The sequence below is a fragment of the Schistocerca gregaria genome, chromosome 4 (assembly GCF_023897955.1).
Source record: "Schistocerca gregaria isolate iqSchGreg1 chromosome 4, iqSchGreg1.2, whole genome shotgun sequence".
Lineage (NCBI taxonomy): Eukaryota > Metazoa > Arthropoda > Insecta > Orthoptera > Acrididae > Schistocerca > Schistocerca gregaria.
Genome location: NC_064923.1, coordinates 494,074,496 through 494,094,305, shown reverse-complemented (window position 1 = coordinate 494,094,305; position 19,810 = coordinate 494,074,496). Strand labels below are relative to the sequence as shown.

Genomic DNA, 19,810 nt, shown 5'->3' with positions numbered 1-19,810 from the left:
TATAGTTCGAGAGTTCAGACGGGTGCCTATATACAATTCCATCTCGGTACTGCAGTTTCCTTCTCCAAAATTGTAGGCTCCGGCAAGATGGGTGGATCGCGTTACATCACGCGGGAGTGATTGCGCAACCAGCCGAAGGAAGGAACTTACACTTGAGGCCTGCAGGCGACATCTCCCGCTGCCTGCTAACAGGGAGAGATTCACGGGGGTGGACGGTCGTTGCCAGGCAACGGGGCAGGGCGTCAGGCGCAGCTGGCGGCGCGTAACACAGACGTCCAGCAGGCACCGCAGCGGCTCAAGACGTGTAGCAGCAGCAGCACCGAAAGAGCGCGCCAACTCCCTGCGACCACTCTGAAGTAAACCTCACCACTACTGGGCATTAAAATTGCTACACCAAGAAGAAATGCAGATGATAAACTGGTATTCATTGGGCAAATATATTATACAAGAACTGACATGTGATTACATGATTCACGCAACTTGGGTGCATAGATCCTGAGAAATCAGAACAACCACCTCTGGCCGTAATAACGGCGTTGATACGCCTGGGCATTGAGTCAAACAGAGCTTGGATGGCGTGTACAGGTACAGCTGTCCACGCAGCTTCAACACGATACCACAGTTTATCAAGAGTTGTGACTGGCGTATTGTGACCAGCCAGTTGCTCGGCCACCATTAACCAGACGTTTTCAGTTAGTGAGAGATCTGGAGAATGTGCTGGCCAGGGCATCAGTCGAACATTTTCTGTATCCAGAAAGGCCCGTACAGAACCTGCAACACGCGGTCGTGCATTATCCTGCTGAAATGTATGGTTTCGCAGGGATAGAATGAGGAGTGGAGCCACGGGTCGTAACACATCTGAAATGTAACGTCCATTGTTCAAAGTGCCGTCAATGCGAACACAAGAGGTGACCGAGAAGTGTAACAAATGGCACCCCATACCATTACGCCCGGTGATACGCCAGTATGGCGACGACGAATACACGCTTCCAATGTGCGTTCGCCGCGATGTCGCCAAACTCGGATGCGACCATCATGATGCTGTAAACAGAACCTGGATTCATCCGAAAAAATGTCGTTTTGCCATTCGTGCACCCGGGTTCGTCGTTGAGTGCACCATCGCAGGCGCTCCTGTCTGTGATACAGCGTCAAGGGTAACAGCAGCCATGGCCTCCGAGCTGATAGTCCTTGCTGCTGCAAACTTCGTCGAACTGTTCGTGCAGATGGTTGTTGTCTTACAAACGTCCCCAGCTGTTGACTCAGGGATCGAGACGTGGCTGCGCGATCCGTTACTGCCATGCGGATATGATGCCTGTCATCTCGACTGCTAGTGATACGAGGCCGTTGGGATCCAGCACGGCATTCCGTATTACCCTCCTCAACCCACCGATCCCATATTCTGCTAACAGTCATTGGATCTCGACCAACGCGAGCAACAATGCCGCGATACGATAAACTGCAATCTCGATAGGCTACAATCCGACCTTTATCAAAGTCGGAAACGTGATGGTAAGCATTTTTCCTCCTTACACGAGGCATCACAAGAACGTTTCACCAGGCAACGCCGATTAACTGTTGTTTGTGTATGAGAAATCGGTTGGAAACTTTCGACATGTCAGCACGTTGTAGGCGTCGCTATCGGCGCCGACCTTGTGTGAATGTTCTGAAAAGCTAATCATTTGCGTTTCACAGCATCTTCTTCCAGTCGGTTAAATTTCGCGTCTGTAGCACGTCATCTTCGTGGTGTAGCAATTTTAATTACCAGTAGTGTATGTTGCCTGGCAAGGAAATCGAAGCACCAAAGAGGAGAAGGCTGCTATATGAAACTTTCGCTTTCAGACGATATGAGATGCCACTTCCGTTATCACAAAATCAAACAAAGTTAATGAAGAACTTCAGACTATGAGTGTTGTAACTGGCTTCGATTTCCTAGATACTGGCTCTGCGGCGGAGTTGACGTCCTAGCTGGTCTCAATCATGTTCCACCGCGGACACATCTGGGGATCTTATGACCACGGAAGTACCTTAACAACACGAAAATATTTCATAGCGACAAGTGCCATGCCGGACGAGCATTGCTCTCTCGGAAAATGGCACAACAACGCTGTCGCATGAGAGGTATCGTGTGAGGGATCAAGATGTCTGTAGCGTATCATTACAATTCCATCAATCTGTCGAATAGGCTCTCGTGTCGACGACATAGTAATAAACATCTCTGATGTAGAGAAACAACTGAAAGAGTTGAAAATAACTAAGTCACCAGCTCCGTTTCGAATACGAATTCGGCTTTTCGAAGAGTACTCTTCAGCATTGGCCCGTTACGGTAGCTTGCATCTATCGCGAATCTGTCGTGCAGAGCAAAGTATTAAGCGACCGGAAAAAAGCGCCGGTGACTGCTGTGTACTAGACTCGCAGATAAATGGACAAGCAAAATTACATACCAATATCCCCAACATCAGTTTGCTGCAGGATTCTTGAAGACATTCTCAGTTCGATTATGATAAATTTCCTTGAGACCAAGAATCATATGTCCCCGAATCAGCAGGGTTTTAGAAATCATCGCCCCTGCAGCATTGCGAAACTCAGCTTGCCCTTTTCGCAAGTGATATAGTGCGAACTATGGATGAAGTTCTGCAGGCAGAGCCCACATTTCTAGATTTTCCGAAAGCGTTTGATACTGTGCACCATTTACAAGCTGTTAAAAAAGGTACGAGCATGTGGAATTGATTCACAGATATGTGATTCTCTTGAAGATTCCTTAAATTATACACACTAGACTCGCATTCGGGAGGCCGACAGTTCAATTCGGCGTCCAGCCATCCTGATTTAGGTATTCCGTGATTTCCGTAGATCATTTCAGGCAAATGCCTGGATGGTTCCTTTCGAAGGGCACGGCCGATTTCCTTCCCCATCCTTCCCTAATCCGAGCTTGTGCTCCGTCTGTAATGACCTTGTTGTCGACGGGACGTTAAACACTAATCTCCTCCTCCTTTTTAAATTATAGAACCCAGTCAGTTGTCCTCGATGGCAAGTGTTCATCAGAGACGACAAGGGTACCATTAGGAGTGTCCCAGGCAAGTGTGATAGGACCGCCGTTATTCTCTACACACACAAATGATTTTGCGGACACCGTGAGGAGCACTCAGCAGTTGTTTGTTGCAGATGGTGTGGTGTGCGGTAAGGTGTCGAATTTGAGTTACTGTAGCAGGATTAGGCAAAATTTCTAGTTGCTGTGATGAATGACAGCTAGCTCTAAATGTAGAAAAATGTTAGTTAACAGGAAAAACAAATCCGTAATGCTCGTATACAGCTGCTTGACACAGTCTCGTCGTTCAAATATCTGGGCGTAACACTGACAGCACTGCAGCTCTCCATGCTGCTCTATCCTGTGCAAGCTTCTTCATCTCCCAGTACCTACTGCAGCCTTCATCCTTCTGAATCTGCTTAGTGTATTAATCTCTTGGTCTCCCTCTACGATTTTTACCCTCCACGCTACCCTCCAATACTAAATTGGTGATCCCTTGATGTCTCAGAACATGTCCTACCAACTGATCTCTTCTTCTAGCCAAGTTGTGCCACAAACTCCTCTTCTCCCCAATTCTGTTCAATACCTCCTATGTGATCTACCCATCTAATCATCATTCTTCTGTAACCTCATACGGAGGCATATAGACAATCGTTTTTCCTTCGCTGTGTTTGCGAATGGAACAGGAAAGAAAATGACAGGTAGTGGTAAGGGGTACCTTCCGTCGCCGGCCGTACGATGGATTGCGGAGAGTTTATGTAGTATATGATATTCAGAAATTATTTATTGTAATGTGAACGGCCTGTGAAAATATCTGATCCTTCGAAATAGAAATTAAGGTTTGTAATCATTTTAACTTTGGAACACTCGCTATAGTTTTGTTTAACACGTAGTGTGGTTCAAAACGCTTTATCCGATTTAACAATATTATACTTCTGACATGCGTCAAGATAGAATCTTGGGGCGAACTTCAAAAGTTGCAAGCTGCCGGTTCACGTAGTTGCCGACAAGAGTCTTCCTGCTGTAGCAAGCTCGTAAGCTCGCTCCTACATTATCCAGCGCGCTTCGAATCGATGCGGAAACAAAAGGCGCTTCACATTCTCGGCTTCAACAGGTGCAATTCAGTATCAACTACGCGGCGTGCTCCACGGGAGTACGTCACTGCACCTCCTGCAGCTCAGGCCATTCGAAAACGGCACCAGCAGTTTCAAGACACCTGTTGTTGCTGTAAGAAGGAAACTACAGATTCCACTCGTTTCTTTGCTCAAGAGTTATAAACATTTAACAGGCATTAATGCGCTGCTTCCTGGACTCAGACAGACGCGCCGGCCCTGGATCGAATCCGCCTGGCTGATTAACGATGAGTACCGGTGTGCCAGCCAGCGTGGATGTGGTTTTCAGGCGATTTTCCTCATATCACTAGGTGATTATTGGGCCGGGCCCCCACGTTCCGCCTCAGTTACACTCACATGCATTTGAAACACATTCGCACTATTTCATGATTTACACTAGACGCAGACAACAGGGGTACACTGATTCCGTGCCGGTGGCAGGAAAGGTATCCGGCCACCCCTTGAAAGTAATCTCGCCACATCCGATTGTAGCCAGACCGACCATGCGAAAACTGCGGGACAAAGGCATAATCAAAAGAAGAAGAAGATGAAGTACGCGTTGTCGAGTTACAAGCTCCTGGTGATGACGATGGCGACTGCAGCAGTTTTCAGAAGCCTCCTTTCGGCAATAAAAACAAGAAAATTTCGTCGACGAATCTTATTATGAGAAACTAGGTTGTGATAACACAAGACCTCCTCCGAAGGGCACACAGTGCGTCAAGGTTGATGGGTTAAAAACTGTCAGATGATGAAAGAGTAACACGATATGATGTAAATCAGTTTTACGCTGACGGAAAAAAATCGTAACACCAAAAAGGAATTGTCCGACTTCAACGAAAGTTGCTAGGTGTGTTTCTACATCTGAACGATTATGTCTATTCAAATTTAGCACCTGTCGCATAAGAGTGGCGTTATTTGCTTTAAATACACGCTGTAACGATCGTGGACGTTAGTTGCGTTTGTGATTGGACGTGTTAGTAAAGAAAGCGGCAAAGACGCCATTATCGACATCTCACTGACCTTGAAAGAGATCGTGTAATAACACCTCGTAGGGATGCAGCACTGTACATAATGTTGGCAGAGATGTTCACGAGAATGTATGGTCACAAAACGACCAGGCTCCAGATGGTCATGTGCCCTACCGAGAGCGAAGACCATCCTGTTCGGCGTATGGCTTATGACTCATCTTACTGCATCTACAGCAGCAGTTGGCACCACAGTGACCCAACAAACTGTTACAAATAGGTTAATTAAAGGACAGCTCCGAGATAAACGACCTGTAACGTTCGTTCATTCCACTGACCCCAAACGGCCGCCATTTGCGACTTCAGTGGTATCAAGGGAGAGGGCTGTGTGGAGGTCTGTTGTATTTTCTGATCAAAGCTGGTTCTGACTCGGCGACAGTGATGGTCGTGTGTTGGTTTGTTTGCCAGACACACTGACCTACACCTCGAATTATGGTCTGAAGAGCGATTTCGTATGACAGCAGCATTACTCGTGGTCACCCTGACTGGAAATTTGCACATAAATCTGGTGATTCGGCTTGTTGTGGTGCCATCCATGAACAGCATTCCATGGGGTGTTTTCCAGTAGGATAACGCTCTTCCACATACCGCTGTTGTAACCCAACATGCTGTACGGAGTGTCGACATGTTGCCTTGCCCAACTCGGTCACCAGAACTGTCTCCAGTCGAGCACATACGGGATATCATCGGACGACAACTCTAGCGTCATCCACAGACAGCATAAACCGTCCCTGTATTGACTGACCAAGTGCTGAAGGCATGGAATTCCTTCCCAGAAACTCACATACGGCACCTGTACGACACAGTGCATGCACGTTTCCATGTTTACATTCAGCACTCTGGTGGTTACGCTGGTTATTAATGTACCACCATCTCAGATTTTCAATGGCTTATCTCGCGCTTGCATTAAACTGTAATTGTGCAATTTTAATCAATTAAATATGTTCTCTAGACAAACGCATTCTCGAAATTTGATTACTTTGGTTTAATTATTCTTTTTTGTGTTTGGACTCTTTTCTTTTAGTGTACCTACAAGGTGTATCATAAACAGCAGCTAAAACTGACTTGGGCGAATGTACACAATAATATAAGGAAAAATGTTTCAGCAAACATGGGCCAGCGAACTAGCCGTTTATGCGAGCGTGAAAGTACGAGCCGACACTGACTACAGTGTGAAATACTGCACTAGTTGATATAACTACATTTGAAATGTAAACTCTACGATAAAGCACACATTTAATTATCCTCACATAACACATGGCCTAACTTAACAAGAAATACAATACTAGGATACTACAGCTTACCATACAGTTGTCATTTCCGAATTTGGATGCGGTAAAGCACTGTTCTCTGCTGTGAGTTTGAAGTTCGTTACAGGAAGGCAAAAGAAGAGGGTTTCCTGCGAAAAACGATGCCCTGGTTAAGAGTAACTGTGCCTCGACGTTTCAGAATTAGTTATCACTTTGCTTCATTCTGAAACTGCCCATTTGTTCGAAGATTTTTCACTACTTGTTTCACGTCTCGAAGGATGGCTTGTGGAAAGTAATGTACGAGGGCTATTTTTTTAAATTTACGATCGGTCGAAAAATTAAAAACAACAGCGAAAATTCAGTGAAGTTTTGTGCAGTGTATTACACCTGTCCGTCTCATCGGGTCCCGCTTTTCATTTTTGAGCGTAAAGTGGCTCTGTAAAAATGGCTAGAAAATAGTGTGTGAAGTCCTCTTGGGGGAGTTTCCCTTGATTCCATGCAGCCCCCATAACGTGAGGGGTTTCCTTTTTCAGGTCAGTTCTCGGACGCACACTACTAATGCAACCAAGAATCTGCAACGTTTTCGATGGGCAGTGTTTGATCATCCACCATACAGCTCCTTCAGATTTTCATCTTTTTTCTCAGGCCAACCGCTGGCTGCGAGGATAGCATTTTGGCACAGACAATGAGCTAGAGACCAGTGTATGTATTTCGTGGAAATCACAGGCGGCTCCCTTCTACGACGAGGGATCTGGAAAGTTGGTATCGCTCTACAAGAAAAAGGTTCAAATGGCTCTGAGCACTATGGCACTTAACTGCTGTGGTCATCAGTCACCTAGAACTTAGAACTACTTAAACTTAACTATCCTAATGACATCACACACATCCATGCCCGAGGAAGGATTCGAACCTGCGACCGTAGCGGTCACGCGGTTCCAGTCTGTAGCTCCTAGAACCGCTCGGCCACTCTGGCCGGCGGTATCACTCAACGTCAAATGTCTTAGTCGGAGCGGTGACTATGTACAGAAGTAACTGGAAGGTGTATCAAAATGGTGCATTTTTGATTTTCACTGTAGTTCCCATTTTGCGACCAATCTAAATTTGAAATTGAAAATAGTGCTCGTAACTGCAATCGGAATTGTCACTCAGATACATAAGACACGTCTTAAAGGCTGTCGGTTTGCAGATGCAAATTTCTCAGAATCCATTTGACCTGAGAAGCCACATGCACCTAAATCCGGGTAGCTCGGCTAGAATCCTAACGCCTGTTATACAAATTATGAATGTAAAGGTTTTACTACCGTCTTTACTTAAAGAGCTGTTATTCATTGAAACTGGTAACTGTTCTGTAGCTTTTCGCATGTTGTGTTGTATGTTTTTCGTCTGTTTTGACTGTGTTTAGAGCGATCAGCTGGTGCAAATTAAAAGCGTCGGACAGCTGTTATACAGGCTAGCAATATCGTTTGCTCCGGTGCTGCATAATTTTATTAGCCATCCTCTCAAAATAAAGAGTGCTTGCGAATGAATCATAAACATTGCATTTCGAGGCAGTGTGATATTTAGCCTTTGTTCGTGCGCACGCAGCGGGCGATGTAGTGCCAGCTCGCCTTTCATGTAGCGCGTTCGACATTTGCCGGGGAGAAGCACCTCTCCTATATCAGAGGGGCGCAAATAAAAACCGGCGATACAATTATGGGAAAGTGTCAGAGGTGCGTTTTGTGGCAACGTGCAGCTCTCGGTGCATTTATACAGCTGAAACACGGCGCCAGTTGTGTTTCCATTTTCAATAATTTGTTTCACTGGTTTTGCTCTTGTTTCGTTGTTTGTTTTTTCTCTTTTGCGTCTATGGTTAACGTTCAGTCAACAACGTGGTGATCGGAATCAATGAACATAGTAATATCAGCTTGTGCAACCAACTAAGTAACTGGTTCACGCAACCTGCAGAATTTTGCATTATTAATTGTGTTTCTTTTGGTTTCTAAGAGAGGAGATTTGACAGAACGTAGCACCCGACAGACTTCACCCCTGGTGAAAAAAAAACTTCGTAATATGACCTAGAAATCTAAATATGATAAAGAAATTATGAAGTGCAGTAAGTTTCAAATAATTGTAAAACTTGAAACAAGAACTTTATATGGTACTTAAAAGTTCACCTATGAATTCGACATGTTTGTCATTGGCGTGCGAGCATTTATGATTGTTTAACTTTTATAAAAACGTGGTAGAATTTTCCTCCAGTTGCACTCCGGCTAAAGATATCGTACAGTTTTATCTATTAATTACGGGACAGATGCATGGTAATACTTGTTCGTAGTTCAATATGCATTGTCCTTCAGTGATTTTTAGTTTAAAACGGCTATTCTTTCTTCTTCCTCTCGAGAGCTGAATCTGTCGTGTCTGAAATGTCCGCAGTTTGTTTAGAACACTCTGAGGTGGATGATACCTGTGCCGATGATATTGCAACCAAAGGTATCTCGTGTTGCACGGGATTGTTACAACACTTTCTGTTCCTTTTTTTAAGGAAAAATGTGAAATTGCTTTCAGATGTATCTCATAAAATGAGGATGGTTGAAAGCTATACGGCGCAGTGAATTCAAAGTTAAACCACAACTTCAAAATAACTGATTGCTTACTTTTTGCCAACTTTTCTTTTATTCGTTGCTTATGTGGTAGTGAAAATTACTTTTCTGGAAAATTTTAAAATTGAATTTTGAAGTGAAACAGCCTCCCCAGTATAATTGTTTGTTCACTTGTTTCAAATTTCTTCCTGTCTTCGTTGCTCACCATGATGATATTGTTAAGACTCAAAGCGTTAAAGTGACGAAAGTTCCATGACAGTTAGTAGCGTCATCTTACGCCATTACGATTCTTCAATTTATTCGACAATACATTGAGTTATTTTTTTATTAGTGTCTTACACTTGTTGGCGTCATAAAATTCTGTCGGCAAACTATTGTCTCTATCGCTTCCCAATCGATCTTTAAATGTCATATACGTGAATAAGTAAATCTTCCCATGTAGTAACAAGCATGTTACTGCAGTGGCGCTGAACCAGTAACTCGAAAGAACGGAGGCTAGTGTCTCATTGATTATGTTTTCGCTTGAACATTTTCCGTTTAATAGATGTCGTATGTAGCGACTAATACCCTACTTAGAAAATAAGATGAAAAGATTTACTACACGTTCCACAACTTTGACGAGTTGTTGCTTAACAGAAAGAAGATCGTAGCTCACAGTCTAAGTAAATACATAAGGAGTAAGATAAGAGACAGTTAATTTGCCTCTCCATAAGGCAATATAGGTTAAGTGATACAGAAAACATTATGGAAACTCGAATTCACAGATTAAGAGCTCTGCGTGAAGCCATTAACAACTTGCATATTCATATTCTGCTGAAATTTCTTTCAAAAGCAAATGAAACGGTTGAAAAAGAATGACGCAGCATGCTCAGATCGAATTCCAGTTACGAGCATTTTACAGTGAGTTCACTGCGGAACTGTTCTCGGTTTTTTTAGCTCGAGCAGGTACTGGACAAAAATACCGGTTATTACCGAATACAATATGGGCAAAAGAATGCATGAGCAAAACTATAGACTAACATCCTGAAAGTTGGTCTGTTGCAGGATCCTTGAGCCTGTTCTGTGCTACAAAATAACAAGTTTCTTGTGAGAAAAGCTTCTGTCCATAAATAGGTGAGGATTTTGAAATTCTCCCATGTCTTTTTCACACAAGAAATCTTGCGAACTGTGGATGTAACTTCTCAGGCCGATTCCATATTCCTAGAATTCTGGAAAGCGTTTGGCATTGTATGACAAAGCATAGTTAACGAATGTTCGAGCAAACTAAACAATCTCTCGCACAATTAAACAGAAGTATTTTAAACTGAGAAGTATGCGGTTCGAGGTTTAGGTGATTCATCCTGCATAAATGGTGTCGATGAAACTTGACACGTGAGATTGCCATCCCGAGTGTGTGCATTGAAGTAATGGTTATGGACTCGTAACATCATTCAAACATACGACCGAATCATAGAATAAAGTGGCAAATATGCGTTTTCTACTTCAGGTAAGCAACGTTAGCACAGCTTGTGTATGACCAAAATGGATGAAAGTTGAAAGGAAACATGAGCCCGTACCGGCTTTATGTTCATGTTCCTACAAAGCCACTTGTTTTTGTAGTAAACAACTTGGAAAAAATTGGACAAACATCGAATGTTTGCGAAAATGTAAAAAATATTGGAAGTATCGAAGTATCTAGCACCTCGATATTCGTTGATTGCACATTTGGTCCAAATGTGTCACGGTTAATTCCATTATACAATTCCAAGACACATGTGTTACGGCTCACAGTTTCGCTACAGCGGTCGTCCACGGTGTTAGCTCGGCATCAGGTAGTTCCGCAACGTAACATGAGTGCACTGCCTTGAGTTCACTGCGCTGCTTACTACCATTAATAGTCCTAAGGAAACGGTGCTGTTGGTTTTACAAGACAAGCATCTCAGGTTCACAACGTTCAGCCACAGAATGTGTACCAATTGCAAATTGTAAACCAACTGCTTGCCATGACATTAAATTATTCAAAGGATCCTTAAAACATTGCATTGTAACAAGTTCTGGTGCGTTCATAACAAGTACATAATTTTTGTATTTGTGGGAATCCACAGCCACCAGATTTTCAACAAACGTAAACATGGTCCGTAGTAGGCTGCAATGCGATTAGCTAATATCGTCTACTTGCCATTGTCAAGCACGCATAAAACCAAAATGGAAAAGCACTACCATGTATAATGGCACGTACATGGCTATATATGCAGAAAATGTAGTGGCTTTCCACGTTGGTTTTACAAGTGCTACTGACAAATAGACGAAATTAACTAATCGCAGCCGGCCGCGCTGGTCTCGCGGTTGTAGGCGCGCAGTCCAGAACCGTGCGACTGCTACGGTCGCAGGTTCGAATCCTGCCTCGGGCATTGATGTGTGTGATGTCCTTAGGTTAGTTAGGTTTAAGTAGTTCTAAGTTCTAGGGGACTAATGACCACAGCAGTTGAGTCCCATAGTGCTCAGAGCCCTTTTTAACTAATCACACCATTAAATAAAAATCGCATTTCAGCCTACTATGGACCATGTTTATGTTTATTAAGTAGATAAATCTATTGAATGTGATGTTTTCATTAATACTAACATTTTTGTTAATAATCTATATAGTATTTTATTTTAATCCAATATGATATACCAGTTCTAAGGAAAGAAGGGAAAGCAGAAAGGTGGAAGGAGTATATAGAGGGTCTATACAAGGGCGATGTACTTGAGGACAATGTTATGGAAATGGAAGAGGATGTAGATGAAGATGAAATGGGATATACGATACTGCGTGAAGAGTTTGACAGAGCGCTGAAAGACCTGAGTCGAAACAAGGACCCGGGAGTAGACAACATTCCATTAGAACTACTGACGGCCTTGGGAGAGCCAGTCCTGACAAAACTCTACCATCTGGTGAGCAAGATGTATGAGACAGGCGAAATAACCTCAGACTTCAAGAAGAATATAATAATTCCAATCCCAAAGAAAGCAGGTGTTGACAGATGTGAAAATTACCGAACAATCAGTTTAATAAGCCATAGCTGCAAAATACTAACACGAATTATTTACAGACGAATGGAAAAACTAGTAGAAGCCGACCTCGGGGAAGATCAGTTTGGATTCCATAGAAATACTGGAACACGTGAGGCAATACTGACCTTACGACTTATCTTAGAAGAAAGATTAAGGAAAGGCAAACCTACGTTTCTAGCATTTGTAGATTTAGAGAAAGCTTTTAACAATGTTGACTGGAATACTCGCTTTCAAATTCTGAAGGTTGCAGGGGTAAAATACAGGGAGCGAAAGGCTATTTACAATTTGTAAAGAAACCAGATGGCAGTTATAAGAGTCGAGGGACATGAAAGGGAAGCAGCAGTTGGGAAGGGAGTGAGACAGGATTGTAGCCTCTCCCCAATGTTATTCAATCTGCATATCGAGCAAGCAGTAAAGGAAACAAAAGAAAAATTCGGAGTAGGTATTAAAATCCATGGAGAAGAAATAAAAACTTTGAGGTTCGTCGATGACATTGTAATTCTGTCAGAGACAGCAAAGGACTTGGAAGAGCAGTTGAATGGTATGGACAGTGTCTTGAAAGGCGGATATAAGATGAACATCAACATAAGCAAAACGAGGATAATGGAATGTAGTCGAATGAAGTCGGGTGATGCTGAGGGAATTATATTGGGAAATGAGACACTTAAAGTAGTAAAGGAGTTTTGCTATTTGGGGAGCAAAATAACTGATGTTGGTCGAAGTAGAGAGGATATAAAAAGTAGACTGGCAATGGCAAGGAAAGCGCTTCTGAAGAAGAGAAATTTGTTAACATCGAGAATAGATTTAAGTGTCAGGAAGACATTTCTGAAAGTATTTGTATGGAGTGTAGCCATGTATGGAAGTGAAACATGGACGATAAATAGTTTGGACAAGAAGAGAATTGAAGCTTTCGAAATGTGGTGCTACAGAAGATTAGATGGGTAGATCACATAACTAATGAGGAGGTATTGAATAGAATTGGGGAGAAGAGAAGTTTGTGGCACAACTTGACTAGCAGAAGAGATCAGTTGGTAGGACATGTTCTGAGGCAATTTAGTATTGGAGGGTAGCGTGGAGGGTAAAAATCGTAGAGGGAGACCAAGAGATGAATACACCAAGCAGATTCAGAAGAATGTAGGTTGCAGTAGATACTGGGAAATGAAGAAGCTTGCGCAGGATAGAGTAGCATGGAGAGCTGCATCAAACCAGTCTCAGGACTGAAGACCACAACAACAACAACATGATATAGTGAACGTATCATTTCAGTAACAACGTATGCCACTTTCTATCATTTAATATGTACAATAGTACACAAAGCATTTACAGATAATATCATCAATGCTTAACGCTCTGTTGGAAAACCGCTCAACATAATCAGATGTCTCGTTATCATCACACTCTTAGTAAGATCGAGTGCTGTCGCATATGACGAGATAACACAGTGAGAAACACGGTTGTCATTCGAATGCTAGTGATAACACACTGTGAGCTCTTGAACTTCAATCCACTCGCTTTGCCCTTCCCAATAATGATTTTCAACACGTGGGCTACAATAGACTATGGGAATTATGCTTGGAGGTCATGTCAACTATTGTTTGAATGCACATGTGCAGACATCAACATGTCTCGCTTTGTCTGAGACCTTTCTGACTGAGCAGTAAGACAGACATTAAAAGCAAAGCAGACACTACCGCCTGCCGTTGTGGCCGAGCGGTTTAAGGCGCCTCAGTCTGCAACCGCGCGATCGCTACGGTCGCTGGTTCGAATCCTGCCTCGGTCATGGATGTGTGTGATGTGCTTAGGTTAGTTAGGTTTAAGTAGATGTAAGTTCTAGAGGACTGATGACCTTAGATAAGTCCCATGACCTTAGATATGTTCCATAGTGCTCAGAGCCATTTGGAACCAGACACTAGCGGTAGTAACTCATTGATACTGCTGCTGGCAGAATTACTTGTCCTGTGTATAATCGAGAGAATTTTTTGCGCACACACATACAAAACTGTCAGCAGATTCGAAATGTAAGTCCCTATACTCTTGACACCATCGCAGATTGTGCCGCCGATGTGCGGTGACACCGGAATCCAACGTAATACCTGTCGAGCATAGAAACCGTCCCGATGCAGTCACTGTGCCACTGTGGAACTTGAGATTGCGGCCTTGCAGTCCTGTTGCATGTGGTTGCAAACCGTACACTCTGTTTGACCTTGGTCCCTTCTTCGAAACGCTCCCCATATACGTGAAACATTGCCGTGAGCTATACCAAGCACCTGGTGTACAGTCATTATACTTCGTCCTTCTTCCAGTTTCCTGATGATACTTTCCCGTGTGTAATCATCGAAATTGCTGTAATGAAGACCACCACCACCATGCTCAGTAACTGCTATCTGAGTGACACACACACTATCTTTTCCCGTTCCTTCAACAACCTCGTGTTGTGGGACCAGCCACATTTGACGCAATAGCCACGCTGACTTCAAGCTATGTGACTCCCAAATTTCTGTGCACGAGTAGAAGACCTCTGGCAACATGCTCCCACACATTTATTCATTTTTACTGAGTAGTTAATGTAGTTAATATGTTATGTTACCTTGACAATCTCGTCCTTAAGTTTTGAAGAACAGTGTGTTGCCACACTTGAAAAGGCATAAAAGCTCGAAGTAACGAAATTTTGAAATCCGGCAATGTAGATCTATGGGAGTAGAATGCTCTTGCGGTAATTCTATAAATACTCCGTGGGGTCGTGACCTAACTCCGGATGCACCACAAGTAGGTCACCAAGGCCATCATACTTTCTCTCTTATAGCTTCTGTTCATCATAAACAAATTAGTCTTGTGACGGGCATATTAAACACGAGACCAGTGCATGGCCTGTCTAAAGAGACCAGTAAGCCAACCCTCGTCTGTTAGCAACATTTCTTCTTAGAAATGTGTAGCTATTTCCCTCCATCACTAGCATGCTGCAGTGGTGCCTGCGCATTAATGGAACGAATTTCACACATTGTTCAAAAGTAACGGGAACCTTAATTCGTTGAGAAGTCACACGAGAGAGGACCATTTGCCAGTTGCTATAATCCCATTAACGTTCTCAGCGAGAAATTATAGTCTTTTTTGGGCCCTGCTTCGGAGGCTCATAGTAATTTTAGATCTCTGTAACATATCCAAACTCCAGCTGTATTTTTAGAATTATGTACGTTGACTTCACGTGAACACAATAACAATGTCATTGTCTACACTGGTGGACGCAATGCAGCGGACTTCTCTTACTGTGTCAGAGATTCACACATTCACAAGTTTATTTATCACCAACACGCAAACAGGTGCTACCACTACTACTACCCCTGCTGCTACCACTGACATCGTTCGAAAAATTATTTAGTGAAGTTCGTGCAGCGAACTTGACACACTCACAGGTTGACAGCTAACCTGTTTACAGGGCTCAAGGAGGCTTGCCCAAGCCATCAACGTCCATTGCTATTTGACACAGATTCGTTTGTAACGTTGGGTTATGGGCCACGGTAATTTTAAGGAACTTTTACAATTAATGCTGACAGGACCTCTTTGTCAATTGATGCTTCAGATATTGCTTCCAAAAACTGAAGGCCAATTGTTTTCATGATTCAGTGAGCGGTAATAACAAAAGGTCCCTCACAAAGTGTCACTGTATTATTCAAGAATATCATAAAAGTGAGAGGATGATTTAACAGGGTTGTCAGTAGAAGAACAGTATCGAAGATATTAAAAAAAGGAAACTTTAGCAGGATATTATGGAAATAAAAATTACATCTAGATTGATCTCTATGCACCTAATACAACAGCATTTGGTATGAAGAATACTTACACTGACGGAAATCGATCGCAGCACCAAGAAGGAGCTGTGCGACATAAACGGAAGTTTGTAAGCGTGTTTCTGTCTGAAAGATGATGTCTATTCAAATACCGAACCATTCGCATAAGAATAGCGCTATAGCGCCACTATAAGGATGTAGATTAGGTTTGATTTAAATACACGCTGTAACGGTAGTGAGCGTATGCTATCTTTGAGATTGCACATGGTGAGTTAATGTAAGCTCAAGAATATCTTTAAGGCGACGGACTGCATTACCAAGAAGTCATTGATTTTGAACAAAGTCGTGTAATAGGGCTACGAGAAACTGGATGTTCTTTCTCCGACATTTCAGGAAGGCTTCGCAGGAATGTAGCTACCGTACGTGGTTGCTGGAAGCGGTGGTCACGAGAATGTGCGGTCGCAAGAAGACCGCGCTCCAGGCGATCACATGGCACTACTGAGAAGGAAGACCATCGTGTTCAGCTATCGCGTAACTTTTTGAAAAGTGAATGAAATAAAATATTCTGTAAAATTTCGAATCAAATATTTTGTTAAAAAATCTCTCATATGTTCGTTAAAAGCCACGGCTAATTTTTCTCGGGGCGCTATCGCCAGAAATATACGTATTCCAACTTGAAGACATCCGTCTTACTTACGATGGATAAAAAAGAATCTTTATTTAATGTTACGCGATAAGAAAATTCAACACAATACTCAGTTAATAATTTTTCTCTGAGAGGCTTGATGCTCCAGTGTAGCCGCGTATTTGCAATGGCATCGTATACAATTTAAATAATGGTTTTTAGTAAAACTGTACCTCTGGCCTAAAATGAAATGGAAAATATTATAAGACGCCGTTTTCTATTTAGTGAGATTAAATCCTTTCAATACTTTCAGAATTAAATGACTATTAAGAAAGTTTTTAGCATTTTAACACTAATGGCGTCGCTTTAGCATTGCACTTCCACAAAATGGCCAGGGCAATATACAATTGTTAAATAATTAAGTAAGGGGCATGGAAGGTACTTTCCTGCTACTAACAAAAATACGTACTACATTGGACAGTGACAGATATATTTACCAAAAATTATAATTACACTACATATCATTAAATTAATTACAGACCGTGATCTATATGGACCTGTACCTAGGACGGCAGAACCAAGAAGACGAAAGAGAAGCAGAACTCAGAGAAACAAAAGTTCTTTCCTTATATACTACGAGATAAAGATCATGCTTATTACAATACTAGGAGCGCATACAGCGCTTTCATTGTCGCTGAATATCGATTACTAGGTTTTATATTCCTTTTTGCAAGAAGCGATGCTATACGGCGTATGGCGCTGGCGTATCGTATTGTATCTGGAACAGGAAACTGAGCAGCAGTTGGCACCCCAGTGAAACAACGAATTGTTACAAACTGGTTGTTTCAAGGACAGCTCCGAGCCAGACGCCCTGTAGCGTTCATTTCAGTCACCCCAAACGACTGCCTTTTGCGGCTTCAGTGGTGTCGAGCGAGAGCTGATTGGAGGGCTCTGTGGAAGTCTGCTGCATTTTCTGGTGAAAACTGGTTGTGACTCGGTGACAGTGAAGGCCGTGTGGTGTTTAGAAGAAGGGAAGAAGGCCAGTTGAGGTCCTGCAACCAACCTGTTTGTGTGCTAGACACAATGCACCTACACCTGAATTTGTGGAGTGCGACTTCGTATGACAACAGGAACACTCTCGTCGTTACTCCACGCACCCTGACTGCAAAATTGTACGTCATTCTTAGGATTGAATCCGTCGTGCCGCTATTCGTGAACAGCATCCAGGGGATATTATACAACAGAATAACACTCATCCTCATATCGCAGTTGTAACCCAACATGCGCTACAGGCAGTCTACATGTTGGCTTGAACCGCTCGATCACCAAGTCTGTCTCCAGTCGAGCAAAACGTGATGTCATCGAAAGACAACTCCAACCTCACCCATAAACAGTACTAACCGTTCCTATATTGACGGACGAAGTGCAACAGGCATAAAACTCCATCCAAAAGACTGACATCCGGTACCTATACAAAACGATGGATGTACGTTTGCATGCTTGCACTGAATATTCTGGCGGTTACAACGGTTATTAATGTACCAGTATTTCACATATGCTATATCTTAACTATTGCTTCCATTAATCTATAATCTTGCTATGTTTATCACTTAAGTGTGTTACCTAGATCAATCATTCCGGAAACTCTACTAATCTGCATTATTTATTTTTTGGTGTTGCAATTTTCTTCGCATCATTGTAGTCGTTTGGTCTGAGAAACGCCTATTAATCAAATCATATTAATTGAAACATTGTTTCGTGATCAATATGAGGCATTTGAACCTCCTGATTTCATCCACTTTAAATATTTGAAGGAGCTATTTATTAAACATGATTGAAACTAATTGTTGTGTCACTGTGTTATAAATTTTCTTTGCATTTGCCCATGTAAGTAGCCGTCGCCTCCCCTCACCTCCCCTCCATTAACCCTTTTATCCCATTTTGAATTAAAGGTGTTTTTCACTGTGAATGTATGATGACAGTTTTAGTCACGCTCGCAAAAAAGGAAACTAAATGTGCAATACGTGTAAAATGTTTGGTACTTACAGTATCAGGAGATTACAGGTGTTTATATGCAGTATTTGAGGGTGTATGTTATAATAATAAATATTCCGTACTCAGGATATGAGCGTAGGGAAGCAGATGCAGGAATCCTGTGCCGCGGATCATGGTAATGTCCTAGTAAATGTGGTCTGCCATTGCTTTCCTCCGAACTGTTACGACATGTTAAGCGTGTGTCTGTGTCGTGTGGATGAGTTTGGTGAGTGTTTGTACAGTTAAGTGTTTCTGTTGTTATGGATCAAAGGAATGCAGAAAGTGAAACCCGGTGTCGGCACATAGCCTGGTCCTCTCGAACAGTGCCAAGTGGGCCCAGAAGTTTCACGTCTACATCAACATCAACATGTCACATGCCGTCACTTCATGAGACACTGAACAGATGTTTGGTCTTTAATACGGGACATAGGCACGGAGACTATCGATCAGATACCTCTCCTTCGCTTGGCGACCAAGTACTGGCAGTGCAAATGTCAAAAATTCAAAATGGTTCAAATGCCTCTGAGCACTATGGGACTTAACATCTGAGGTCATCAGTGCCCTAGAATTTAGAACTACTTAAACCTGACTAACCTAAGGACATCACACACATCCATGCCCGAGGCAGGATTCGAACCTGCGACCATAGCGGTTGCACGGTTCCAGGCTGTAGCGCCTAGAACCGCTCGGCCACACCGGCCGGCAGTGTAAATGTCATTCGCCATCAGGATTCGAAATGGCTTACTTGCGATTCGATCGCAACAACAAAAGCGTGCATTAGCGACCTCGGCTACACAGGCGGGTATGCATATTATGTTAATTTACTTTAATCATGTTTAAATTTACGTCGCACTAGTTGAGCGAATAATTCAGTAAGCTCTTCAGCATCAAAAGATCTACACACTCACCATCAGCGTCATCACCATTTTAATCGGTTTTCTTAAATGTACCAGTATAAGGCGGCCATTTAATTTGAGATTTGACGGAATAAGGGAAAACTTTATGAAGCCTACTTGATTAATTTAGTCAATTACCACTTGGTACGCTTTCGGGGTCCGCAGCTCGTGGTCGTGTGGTAGCGTTCTCGTTTCCCGCGCCCGGGTTGCCGGGTTCGATTCCCGGCGGGGTCAGGGATTTTCTCTGCCTCGTGATGACTGGGTGTTGTGTGCTGTCCGTAGGTTAGTTAGGTTTTAGTAGTTCTAAGTTCTAGGGGGCTGATGACCGTAGATGTTAAGTCCCATAGTGCCCAGAGCCATTTTTTTATTGTTTTCGGGACCCATCCGCCCCGCGTCGCTGCGTGTGAATTTTTCAGGCACCGAGCAGTCGGTGACGGCGGTGTTGC

The 19,810-nt window shown here is 43.0% G+C and overlaps 1 protein-coding gene across 1 annotated transcript in view; it reads left to right on the top strand.

The window, feature by feature from the left end:
• LOC126266626 (neuroendocrine convertase 2) overlaps positions 1–19,810 on the top strand; it is a 1,418,212-nt gene that overhangs the window by 686,216 nt on the left and 712,186 nt on the right. The window lies entirely within an intron of this gene.